Source organism: Gossypium hirsutum, chromosome A06, assembly GCF_007990345.1.
Source record: "Gossypium hirsutum isolate 1008001.06 chromosome A06, Gossypium_hirsutum_v2.1, whole genome shotgun sequence".
NCBI classification, from domain to species: Eukaryota; Viridiplantae; Streptophyta; class Magnoliopsida; order Malvales; family Malvaceae; genus Gossypium; species Gossypium hirsutum.
The window spans coordinates 50,851,343-50,862,371 of NC_053429.1; the positions used below are offsets into that span (position 1 = coordinate 50,851,343).

At 37.5% G+C, this 11,029-nt stretch overlaps 1 non-coding gene across 1 annotated transcript; it reads left to right on the plus strand.

The window, feature by feature from the left end:
• Positions 1-3,352: 3,352 nt before the first annotated feature.
• On the plus strand, positions 3,353-3,458 carry LOC121231666 (small nucleolar RNA R71). Its single transcript, XR_005929722.1, has one exon. It is a non-coding gene; the product is annotated as a small nucleolar RNA R71 (small nucleolar RNA).
• The last annotated feature ends 7,571 nt before the right edge of the window (positions 3,459-11,029 follow it).

Consider the following 11,029-nt stretch of genomic DNA (forward strand, 5'->3'; position numbering starts at 1 on the left):
AGTTAAGAGAGCCCGAATCGAATCAGCCATTTGGACTTGTTCTATGGCAGCCCAGTCGATGCAGCGGCCCGCTGCTAAAGGTCAAGCCAGAAGTATTTGGAAGAGCTCTTCTTGGGGCCCTTGTGGAAATTGTAGGAGAGGGTGACGAATTTTCGCGATTAGACCCGCGGAAGATGACGCTCCCTTCCTCTTCTTCGAGTCTGGTATGGTGGTTTTCTTTCCTCTTGAAGATGACGTTGAAGGCCTGTAATATAAAGAATAATAATAAGTAAACATATTCAAAGGGGAAGTAAACTATTTCAGCCAAGACTACTAATATGAAGCAAACTCAACCACAATAATAATGAGAATGAGAATAGAAATGTAATGGTATAAGGTTTTTCTAGTCTCAATTTAACATAAATTGTATGGTAACTAACCTAGGAATGTAATTTAAAAGATAGACATTGGCATGATAATAGCATGAAAATAAGCATAGTAATGTCATGGATATGAGGTGTGTCTAACAACTTGATTTAATTCGAAATGTATAATAAAAAACCTAAAAATGCAATCTAAATGATAAAGTAATGAACAAAAATGAAAACTAGTTCAAAAGTAATAGAGATTATTGTAATAATAAGCATTAATAATGAGTAAAATAGAAGTGAAAGGAGTAAACAAACGCTAAGGGAGAGAGATTAAGCTTTAAAAACGAAGTTAGAGGCGACGCACGGGCGTGGCAGTGGGCCGTGTGGAGTTGCAGCAGCTAGGGTTAGGGTTTTTGAATGGAGAAGAAAGTGAATAGTTCAAGGTATTTATAGATTTTGGGGCACACGGCCATGGCACACGCCCGTGTTCCCCAATTTCAACCCGTGTGATTCGCGGATTTCAATTTTAGGTGCATCTGACATTTAGTACACGCCCGTGTTCCTCGGGCCTGTGGGTTCACACGACCGTGTCGCACGACCGTGTCTAGCTTTATTTGCTTATCCCATGCCTGTGTGTTCAATCCCCACGCTCGTGTTATTTTAACAGGTTCGACCACGGGTGTTAGACACTGGCGTGTCGCACGCTAGTTCTAGTTTCTCAGTTTCAACCACGGGTCTTCCACACGGGTGTGTCGTACGCCCGTGTTGTTTTGGTAGGCTCGACCACAGCCATGTCGCACGGCCGTGGCGTTTAATCGTAGTCCATGTTGGGGAAACCTTTTGCCCTGTTTTCACACGGCCTTAAGCATGCCCGTGTGCTTGGCCGTGTCTCTGTGGGAACACTTGTATTAAAGATCTCTATTAGTAGGTTAGGAGTTAAATACCAAAATTTAAAGAAATTAATAATGTTAGTGCTCGGGTTGCCTCCCGAGAAGCGCTTATTTATAGTTTAAGCTCGACTTACCTCTTTAGTGCATGGTTATGGTGGTTTGAGGAGTTTATACTCCTCATTCCTACTATCAATCTCATCAAAATAAGGTTTTAATCGGGTGTTGTTTACCTTAAAAGTGCCGAACTTGGGATGACTCACCTCCACCATACCGAATGGAAAAATACTGAGTATCGTAAGAGAGACTTCCTCATTCGGTGTGGTAGTGACAATGTGGGGATCTGCGACATCTAATAAGACCTTATCACCAACCTTAAGTAAATTTGGGGAGGTATCGAACTCATTCTGGCGTAATTTTGGTTTATCATGTGTTCTCGGTTTATGTGCTAGCCATTCATCTAGCTCCTCTATCTGTAACCTTCGTTCTTCATGAATGTGTCCTCTATCATTTCTGGAACATGGCTCGTGAACTTCTTTGAAGCTCAATTTCTGCAAAGTCATATTGTCAGTTTTAGTAGATTGGTGTGGACCATTACCTTCAGTGTTCGATATGATGCCAGAATTACGAGCTTAAAGGGTGATCGTTTGGTCTCCCACACGAAGTGTAAGCTCACATGTGCCAACATGAATAATTGTTTTAGCAGTTGTTAAAAAGGGCCTCCCTAAAATCAAAGGGGTGTTATTATCCTCCTCTATGTCTAGAACAACGAAATCAACGGGAAATATGAACTTATCTACTTTCACTAGTACATCTGCAATAATACCCCTAGGAAATCTTATAGTTTTATCTGCCAATTGAATGCTCATCCTAATTTGTTTAGGTTTCCTAAGACCTAGTTACTTAAACATTTTGTAAGGCATGACGTTAATACTATCCCCTAAATCAGCTAATGCATGACTTACATCTAAACTACCAATTAAACAAGGAATTGTAAAACTCCCTGGATCTTTCAATTTGTGAGGTAGCTTATTCTGTAGAATAGCTGAGCAGACTGCGTTTAGCTCCACATGCGATGCTTCGTCCAACTTTTGCTTATTTACTAAAAGCTCTTTTAAAAATTTCATTGCATTTGGCATCTGCGACAGAGCTTCAATAAACGGTAAGTTAATATGTAATTTTTTCAAAAGTTTGAGGAATTTACCGAATAGTTTGTCTAAGCGGTCTTTCCTTGTCACATTAGGGTATGGGACACGAGGTCTATATTCTTCATTCACCATTTTGTTATGACTTACCTCACTTTTACCTCTCCTCACCACAGTTTCTTGCATCAATTCTGGCTCAGGCGCAATGAATCCTTCCTTATCTTGAGTACTAATTGCGTTGAGGTGTTCCCTTGGATTAGGTTCAGTATTACTTGGTAAGCTACCTTTTGGTCGTTCGGAGATTAGTTTGGATATCTGGCCTATCTGAGTTTCGAGCCCTTGGATCGATGCTTGTTGATTCTTAAGTGCTGTCTCGATATTTTGAAAACGGGTTTCTGATACCGAGATGAATTTAGAGAGCATCTATTCAAGGTTCAGTTGCTTCTGTTGTTGATAAGGTGGCTGTTGAAAACCTTGAGGATTTTGTGGCTTTTGATTCCCTTGACCACCCTAGGAGAAATTTGGGTGGTTCCTCCAACCTACATTATAAGTATTACTGTATGGGTTATTTTGAGATCTAAAGTTATTGTTACCCATATAGTTGACTTGTTCCTCTTCAGTTGTAGGATTGAAGGATTGATATTCTATATGCAGACCTCCTCCACTTGAGTCACACCTCATTACTGGATGTACCTGTGTAGAACCAAGTAAACCATCAATCTTTTTATTGAGAAGTTCTACTTGATTTGACAACATAGTAACTGAGTCGATGTTATAAACGCTGGCTATTTTTGTTGGCTTAGTCCTCATGACTTGCCACTGATAGTTATTCAGTGACATTTCTTCAATGAATTCATAAGCCTCTTCAGGTGTTTTGTTGTTGATGGTTCCTCCAGCAACTGCGTCAATCATCTGTCTTGTCGAGGGATTCACACCATTGTAAAATGTTTGAAATTGCAGTCATAGAGGTAACCCATGGTGAGGGCACCTTCGCAATAGATCCTTGTATCTCTCTCATGCATCGTAAAGTGTTTCTAAGTCCATCTGCACAAAAGAAGAGATATCATTATGTAGCTTAGCCATTTTAGCTGGCGAAAAATATTTTAGTAGAAATTTTTCGGTCATTTGTTCCCAAGTAGTGATGGACCCTCGTGATAACGAGTTTAACCATTGTTTAGCTTTGTTTCTCAGTGAAAAAGGGAATAACAGAAGGCGAATGGCATCATCAGAAATGCTATTAATTTTGAAAGTGTCGCAAAACTCCAGAAAATTCGCCAAGTGAGTGTTGTGATCCTCATCCTGCAAACCATCAAACTGAACAAACTACTGTATCATCTGAATTGTGTTAGGTTTCAGTTCGAAATTATTCGCAGCAATAGTAGGTCTAACTATACTTGATTCAATTCCTGTTAAAGAAGGTTTAACATAGTTATACATAGTACGTGGAGTAGGATTTTGATTAGCCGCAATTGCAGGATGTAGCTGATTGCCTTGGTTTTCAGCCATCTCTTCGGTTGGGGGTTGAGTATTGTCTTCTTGCTCGTTCTCTGTGTATCTTGAGCTTCGCCTTATTTCTCTTTGGATTCTACGAACTGTGCGATTGATTTCTTCATCAAAAAGTAATGGTCCCGACGGGTTTCTTCTAGTCAAAAACTATAAAAACATGTCAAGAGAAAGAAAAAGTAAATTAATTAGTAATAATAATTAAATTAAATTAAATTAAATTAAATTGCAAGAAAAATAAATGGCTAAAGTAATAAAAATTGAGTGTTCCTAATATCTTAGTTCCCCGGCAACGGCGCCAAAAACTTGATCGCGAGCTTTCGTGATAGGTTTTAAAAATTTATAATTAATCATTCTTGAAACTAACTATTATCGCAATTTAGGCAGGTGTACCTATCGAATAGTAGTATAGTTTTAGCAAGACCGGATTGTCGAACCCAAAGGAACTAAAACTACTAGTAATGACTGTCTTTTTATTATCTAGCCTAAGAATAATGGGGTTTTGTTTTAATTAACTAATTATCTAAACTAAGAATGCAAAGAGAAAAGAATTGAGGGATTGCTTTTGGGAAAAATCGATTGACTTAAGACAATACCTAAGGAAAAATCCACCTAGACTTTACTTGTTATTCTGGCTCCGAATCAGACAATTTATTCATTCAACTTGTTCCGTAGAGATCCCTAAGTTATGTTATTATCCCTATTCAATACTAATAACGTCTAATCCCTAGATTGAATAACCGAGACTTTTCTCTAATTAGCACTCTAGGGTTACATTAACTCGATCTATGAATCCTCTTATTAGGTTTCACCCTAATTCGGCAAAATCTTGTCACCCTATTTTTAGGCGCACAATCAACTCCGCTTAATTATGACAAAAGTACTCTTAGATAGGGTCTATTCCTCCTCTGAATAAGAGCATGTCTTGAATCAGCATCCTGGGATATCAAAATAAGAATTAAGAACACATAATTAAGAACAATTTAAATATATATCATACGATTTAGAAAATAATAATAAGATTCGTCTTAGGTTTCATTCCCCTTAGGTATCTAGGGGTTTTAGTTCATAACTAAATAAGAAAATATCTCAGAAGAATAAAGAATACAAAACATAAAGAAAACCCAAAACTCCTGAAGGGAAATTGAGGAGAGATCTTCAGCCTTGATGATGAATCCGGCTTTTGAGATGGATCAATCGGCTTCCTTGAAGTAATTCCTTACCCCCTATTCTTTGTCTCTTTTTCTTCCTCCTCTAGGGTGTATTTATAGGCTTTGGAATGCATAGAAGCCGTCAAAAGTGGCCTTTTCTAAATTGGACTTAACTTGGGCTCGGCAGGGACACGCCCGTGTGTGATTACTTTAGGCCGTGTTCGAGCCAGTGAAAATGGCACGGGCGTGTGCTATACCCGTGTGAATCGTACTTCAATTCTGCCAAATTGACTTGGTTGTGTGGTCTACCCATGTGAGGAGGTCCAGGCCGTGTTGATTTCGTACTTTGGCCCATTTTCTCTGTTTTTGGCCCGTTTCTCATTCCTTTCACTCTCCTATGCTCTCCTAAGTATAAAACATGAAATTAAAGCATTAGGAGCATCGAATTCACCAATTCTAATGAGAAATCATCCATAAAATGCATTAAACATGGGATCAAAATATGTATAATTTACGGTTTATCAAATACATGTGTTGTAAATTTTATATTGAAATTTTCGTTAGGCTTGGAATAAGGAGTAAATTGCATGAATTTCATTTTCCGAGCCTAGGGACGAAATCGTTATTAATTAAAAGTTTAGGGGCAAAATGATAATTTTGCTAAGATGTAAATTGGACTGAATTGAGTTTAAATTGTATTAAATTGATGTTAAATTTACTCGTATAGATCCGAATAGACCAACTTCAGAGTTAGAACGAGGAAAAGAGGAAAATGTCAGATTAGTAAATTTTACGTACACGAACATTTGTTGAGGTAAGTTCGTGTAACTAAATTGTATATTTATATCTTGAATTATATTTTGTGTATGTAATTTATATAAATATCATATATATATGACATTGAAAACATAACTGAAAAAGCCCGATCACTGAATTAATGCCCGATAGATGATAAATGATAAAAATGTTACTGTTATGTTTGAAATGAATGTGTTTATTTGAATTATATGAATGTTATAGATGTATGAAATAATCACATGCCTGATAATGCTTGAAAAATGTTAAATCCCATTTGAATAAATGAAAAACGATGGATAAATGTGATTTCTGTATTAAATGAGGTCCTGCATTTGTTGTTGACGGGATTTAGCCCAGACGAGTAATCCTATTGACCTCATTATAGAAAGGATTTAGCCTGGACTGGTAATCCTGATATAGCCCTCTTGAGCATATGTACATATAGGATTTAGCCCGGACGGGTAATCCTGATTAAGCTTTTGTGAGCATATGTTGAAAATAGGATTTAGCTTGGACAAGTAATCCTATTATATGATATGTGGCTCAAGAGTGAGCTTTCTGATTAAGTGCCCTAATGGGTACCTCTGAATATGAATTCACAGATCTTAATTTGTACAGCTCGAGTGTACTTCCTGTGTATCCATCGATATTTCGAATAAATTCAACGAGTAAAAATCCAGATATGAGAAAATATGAATAAAAAAAGAGTTATTACGCGTATCTGCTTGAAATACATAAAAATGGTGATACATGATAATTGATATATGAAAACATGAGATGATGATATTTGTACATGGAATTTATTTGATGAATATGTTCATTCTTGATTATAGATTTGTACACCTTGGGTGTACTATTACTCATGCGACATGAATATTTCGAATGATGTGAGTAAAGTTCTAACATGAAATAATCTGAACTTCAGATGAATTATTATGAAAATATACTTGAAATATAAAGATATGATTTATACATGTTATATAAATATGTGATATGGAAAGTATATATATATTTGGAAATCTGATTGTTGTTGAGCTCATATATGTTTCTTCATGTTATTATGGATTATATTACTAACAAGGGCAATGAGAATATGTGTAGGGCTTGAGATCAAATAGATTGAATGTGTTTGACATGTTTATCTTGAAATAGAATAAATGGTAAGTTAAGTACTATGTTATACGAACTTACTAAACATCTTATGCTTACTTAGTTTTATTTCCCTATTTTATAGTAAATTGGAAGCTCGTTGGATTGGAAGCTTGGAGGAGATCAGTCACACTATCCATCATTTCATTTCGGTATATATGGTAAATCAATTATGGTTATAATGGCATGTATGGGTTAAATTGGTCATATTGGCACGTAAATGTAAATGATTATTGTAATCTAGCCATTGGAATGGCTAGTGATGATTATGTTTTGGTATATGCATATACTAAGATTATTTTATGGTAATAACATAAGTGTTTATTATTTATTGATTGAGAAAGGTTAAACGAATATGCTTAAAAATGGTAAGATTAAAAGCATGAATGCATGTAATAATATATCATGTTAGATGAATAGAATTAACTTGGTTATGATGCTTGAATTGGTTGGTATATGAATGAAAGTTTTGGTGTAGGTCATTGGCAAAGTTTGGGTGAGAAATAAAGCTAGAAAATAGCTTTATTTTGTCCACATAGGTAGACACACGGGCGTGTGTCTTGACCGTGTGTGACACACGGTCTGGCACTTGGGCGTGTAGTTGGGCCGTGTATCCCTTACATCTTAAATTTGAGAAACAGAATGCTCAGAATTGAACACACGAGCAAAGACATGGGAGTGTGTCTAAGCCGTGTGAGAGACACGGCCTAGAACACGGGGATATGTCTTTGCCATGTGAAACCTGCACCTAATTGGAAAAATTTTAATTTACCACACTGCCTAGCACACGAGCGTGTGGCAGGCCATGTGGCATAAGTCAGAGAGTTACATGGGGTCAAACACAGCTTGTAGCACGGGCTTGTCCTAGGGTCACACGGGTGTGTCCCTTGGACCACACGGGCATGAGTGCCCTACATCCTAGAAAATTTTAGAAATTTTGCCAAAAATTTTCTGCATTCCCAATTTAGTCTTGACTTGAATCTAATACTTATATTGGGCCTCAAGGGTCCATTAAAGGGACGTTAAGAATAATCTCTGAAAATAAATAGTAATTGACGTGAATTATCTATAAATGTTCTGTAAACTCCAGTAGTGCTCTGTAATTCTATTCCAGTGACAGATACGGGTTAGGGATGTTACACAATCAACCACTATTTGGAGTAGCATTCAAGTGTTCGTAGAAGCCTCGGTTTGACAAGTACAAGTGGAGAATGAGTAGTCAAGCCACGAAGAAAACACAGGATTTGATTCTTGTTCCCTATCCTTTTAATTTTTTTGTTGTTATGATGAACATCTCTATGAATATTTGTTACGTTGATATGTTTAATTTGATTAATATGGCTAATATTTAATTCGTGTTAAGTTTATTGCATTTCGTCTACTTGAGTTATTAAAATTGTGTTTGTGTTGTTATAGGCCTCGGTAAGTGTAACACCCTAAACCCGGCCCAGACGTTATGGCCGAATCTGGCGTGTTACATTGAAGTATTTTAGCGAAAACCGTGTTTTCATTGAAAACCCTTCTTAAAAAAAACCCTAATTAACTAAAAAAAAGCTTTCAGTTACGAAAGCCTTGTTTAAATCATTTGATATTTAAAAAAAAAACTTAGTTGCGGAAACATAGAAAACATACTATAATTTAAGAAATCCATGTTCAACTTCTCGTAATTGCAATGAAAATAATAATAATTCAAGTAGTAATTGAAAACCTTATTACAATCTGGTCTGAATAGACTTAAAAAGAAAAAAAAACTTAAATGCTTAAAAAAACCAAGTCTGAATTATCTTGCTAGCCGGCCACCCAGAGTACCTCCAAACATCGAACCTTCTACTGAGCATCACCTGAAAATAAAATAAAAGAGGGGGGTGAGTTTTTACAAACTCAGTGTGCACAACCCTCGGAAAAAACAAGCATTCAAAAAAAACATCATTCATCAATCATGCAATGCAGTCCCATCCAAATTATCCATCCGCTACACACCAGCTCTGTCCCACGTCACACCATGTGGGGATATGAATATCGACCCACCCAGCCCACACACCATGATAGCCCGATTGCGGAACTACCTTCATTTTCATATTGGGCTTTAAAAGCCGTCGGTGAATCCACGATTGTCAAGCAACCATGCGATCCTCATATACTTCCTCCGTTTCATAATTCCCACCCATATGCAACCTAAGCAGAATATCATATGTATGCATGTCACATCCATAAATCTTACATTCCACACCTAGGGGTATTTTGGTCATTTTCTCTCTTAGAGGCATTTCGGTAATTTTCCATAATTACGGTTTTCACTTACCTTGGCCCGTTAACGAGTCTCGTGAGCTAAGATGAACGAACACTATGCACCAGGTAGGATTCCAGAGAGGAGGAGGTGAGTCATTAAGACCGCTTAAGTATCAAGCTCTCCCTAGATCCAATCCTAGACATGCATATACCCGTTGCCACACCTTAACCCTTTAACTTGTCCACAGTCGTAATATATTAATTAAGTCTTATGTGGATATCATATACTAGGCCCAAAACCCCTTACAAATCCCAAACAATTCACATACCTGTATTTGGCCCATTAAGCCCAATCATATTCATATGGCCCATTAGGCCCAAATCACCTGTATATGGCCCATTAGGCCCAAATCACATTTATATGGCCTGTTAGGCCCAGTCACATTCATATTCATGCTCACATAGAAGTTCCTATCACATAGCATCAACATTCAGTTTTTGCCTATTATGGGGCCCAACAGCCCATTGGGCCCATTTAGCCCATTCCAGCCTATATGGCCAAATCACAACCCAAGTCCACGGAATTGCCCGTGGGCCTCAGGCAACCTATCGGTCTCCCCTTTACGAGTGTTTGTGGACTCGCAAGACTACTGTACACAAACTTTCGGCTTTTCGGCATTTCGACTTTTCGGCATTTCGACTTTTGCCGATACATAATGTGTGTGTAGTGTATGTACACACCTGGTAAGCAAGCGTGCTACAATTCCCTTAGTCCAAACCTACAAACGATATCACCCTTCCATTAATCTCATGCTTAATACATATCCTTACTAAAACCAAAACCTATCATTAACCTTATATTGCGTGATCAACCCTTTCTTAAATCACTAACCACGATCAACTCCTAGATCAAAACCGCAAACACCTAAAGAGCAATTCGGCAGAGAGCTAAGATCCGAGATCCAATATTATTTCCACTAGATCCGGTCAAAGAGTATTCAGCCCTCGGGAGATTTGGCTTTTCGGTTTTTCAAACTTAGTGTGGTGAATAAGGTTTATTTGGTACAGATTAAAGAAGAAGAGTAGAAGAAGAAATCGGCTAAGTGAAACAAAAAAAATTGTGTAGAGAAGAATAGAAATCGGCAGGAAGAAAAGAAAGAAAAACAAAAGGGTTTTCGGCTTTTTGGATCTTGAAAAAAAAGGGTTTTAGGCTTTTGAAGAAAGGGGTTTCTGGCAACAAGGTGAAGAAGAATTTCGGCAGTAGCCTGGCAACCCTGTATTCGGCCCCTATTTATAGCCCTTATAGTTGAATTTTCCATGCCCAATTCCCAATTTGGCTCCATCACTTCTCCCTTCTCATCTCCTCATTTTTCTCCCTGATAACCCCTTGATCCTTTCCTTAATTTTCTCTTCTGAACACTCCCCTTAGAGTCCATCTTCACGCCACTTCCATCCTTCTAGAAAGCCAAAATTAAACTTCTAAAACACAAAACTAGGATTCAAACCTTGGACCTCCTTGCTAGCTACTAACGCCACCTCCCTGCACTCTAAGTGGCATCACTTAGCCACTCTTCCACAGGGCTTTTTGATGCTTTTTTTCCCCTATTTTTATTTAAAAGCCCACCTACTTGTGAACCCTGATTCTTTTAATAATTAAACTATAATTTCATTTATTCCTAGGTTCCAACTCAAACCTTAATTAAGACCTACTATAATTATCACATGGCTAGGAACATAAAACACAATTTTTATCAAAACTGAAAACAAGGAAAGTTTGGGATTTCGGGATTTTTAGATTTCGGGATTTTTAGGGTGTT